Consider the following 2,526-nt stretch of genomic DNA (forward strand, 5'->3'; position numbering starts at 1 on the left):
CTGAATCCTCATGTAGATGAGACTGACAAGGGACCTCTATGCACCTTCTAGAGAATGTGCTTCAAATGACTTTTTACATGACTTTTCACATGACTTTTCAAATGGTTACAAGCATTTATGTTAAAATAAAAAAAAGTTCAAATCAAATTGATGGAAGAATGGAAAAACAAAATGTGGCATATACAAAGGAATATTGTCTGGCCTTAAAAAGGAAGGAAATTCTGATGGATGCTACAACAACGGATGGACCTTGAGACACCATAAACTCGTCACAAAAAGACAGCTAGTACAGCATGTGATTCCACTCACAGCGGGGACCTAGAGTAGTCAAATTTGTAAGTCAGAAAGTAGAACGGAGTAGTGGCTTCCAGAGGCCAAGAAAGGGAAAACGGAGAGTGACTTTTTAAATGGGTACAGAGTTTCAGTTTTACATAGTGAAAATATTCTGGGATGGCTAGTAAAGATTATTGTACAACAGCGTGAATGTACTTAATACCACTGTAGACTTAAAAATGGTCAATTTGGTAAATTTTATATGCTTTTTGGCACAATTTACAGTAAAAAATAAAGAAGAACACACAACCCATTGTTTTACTTATTATTATTATTTGAGACAGTGCCTCGCTGTTGTCACCAAGGCTAGAGAGCAGTGGTGTGATCATAGCTCACTGCAGCCTGGATCTCTCTGGCACAAGCCATGCTCGTGCCTCAGCCTCCCAAATAACTGAGACTACAGGCACATGCCACCATGCTTGGCTAATTTTTTTGATGTTTAGTAGAGACGAGGTCTTGCTATGTTGCCAGGGCTGGTCTCAAACTCCTAGGCTTAAGTGATCCTCCCACCTTGGCCTCCCAAAGTGTTGGGATTACAGGCATGAGCCACTGCACCTAGCCCCGTTGTTTAGTTTGCTACAGGGAAGAGTCCAGGTTTTGTGGGGCCTGAAGCTTACGGAATTTGGAGTTCCTTTTACAGAAAAAATACAAATAGGACATTAGGTAAGGAAGCACATATTTATGTGGAATGAGAATAGGAAGAAATTGTGTAAGTAAGGCGTCCTGAGCATGAGCTTCCTTAGCTTGGAGGATAATCTGCTTCTGCTGATCACGAAAGTTTTATATTTTATCCTGGTGCTACTGTATGCCTTGCAAATATGCCAGCCGGGCTGCACTGCGAAAGGTTGTTACTGTGTGCCCTACAAGGAGGGTTGTAGGATCCACCACCTGTCTTGCACTCATCGATAGCTAGATGTGGAGTGGATTCAAGTGAATGGAATAATTAGCTTTCTCTCTATTTCCCTGAGACAAGAAATTGAGCCTTCTGTCCAGTCTAGACCCATTTTATCTGTTGCCTCACACTGTGTAAATCTTCAGTAAATATAACTGGGCTATTCTTTGTGTGTGAAGTTAATGCATTTATACATGTGCCTTTGGGTGTTTTTCTAGCAGGGTTGGTGTGTTTAAATTGGTTGTCAGTCTTTTGGCTCTAGGGTAGCAACAACAAGCACAAACATAAAAATCAAAAAGAATTGCCTTTCAGTTTTTCAGTAAATGTCCTTTCTGGAGAAAAAGCAGTGCAGGATGGGTAGGATAATTAACAAGCTCCCTCTGGAAGCCAGAGACTTCTGCTGTTTGCCTATGGGACTGATAACGTCTCAATGTTTATCCATGTTTTAGCTTGTGTCAGAATTTTCTTCCTCGACCAGCGCTGGCCACCATCCCCTTCCTGAGTTCCTGTGGTCCTGTCAAAGGCTGGATGGTGATGGGGATTGAAGAGCAGAACAACACCCTGTGAGTCAGCTATTTCCAGATCTCCTGGGTTCACTTTCAGTTGTAAAAAAATTCCCTGGCAAATGGACAAAGTAAAAAGTGCAGAAGGGGGATTCTTCCTAGGGAGTTTCTGAGAAGAAAAACATTCATTTTTCCTTACAAAGTCTGAATTGCAGAACTTTCCCCTTCTTCCAACTCACATATAATTGCAATAGCAGATCAGAACTTCAAACTGTTTGTGGGTTACATTTATTCTTAGGCTCTCTTTAAACCACAAGACATAATTTTGAAATATTAAGAACAGTCATGGTGTAATTTTTATATTTAACCCCAGAAATGTGATTTGAGAAAAAATAGAGTGGTTGAGGGGTAAAGAACTATTTCAAGCACCAGATTTCTTAAATTATCTCTGGTCTCAGCTACTGTGGGTTGTAAATAAATAAATCGCTCAACTAATGAATGATAGGGCTATAAGACTTTTCAAGACTGGACCCTTGAAAAGAAATTACAGGCTGGGCACAGTAGCTCACGCCTGTAATCCTGGCACTTTGGGAGGCTGAGGTAGGCAAATCATCTGAGGTCAGGAGTTCAAGAACAGCTTTGCCAACATGACAAAACTCCATCTCTACTAAAAAACACAAAAATTAGCCGGGCATGGTGGTGGGTGCCTGTAATCCCAGCTACTCTGGAGGCTGAAGCAGGAGAATCACTTGAACAGAGGTTGCAGTGAGCCAAGATGCACCACTGTACTCCAGCCTG

Source organism: Mandrillus leucophaeus, unplaced genomic scaffold, assembly GCF_000951045.1.
Source record: "Mandrillus leucophaeus isolate KB7577 unplaced genomic scaffold, Mleu.le_1.0 Scaffold289, whole genome shotgun sequence".
Classification (NCBI taxonomy): domain Eukaryota; kingdom Metazoa; phylum Chordata; class Mammalia; order Primates; family Cercopithecidae; genus Mandrillus; species Mandrillus leucophaeus.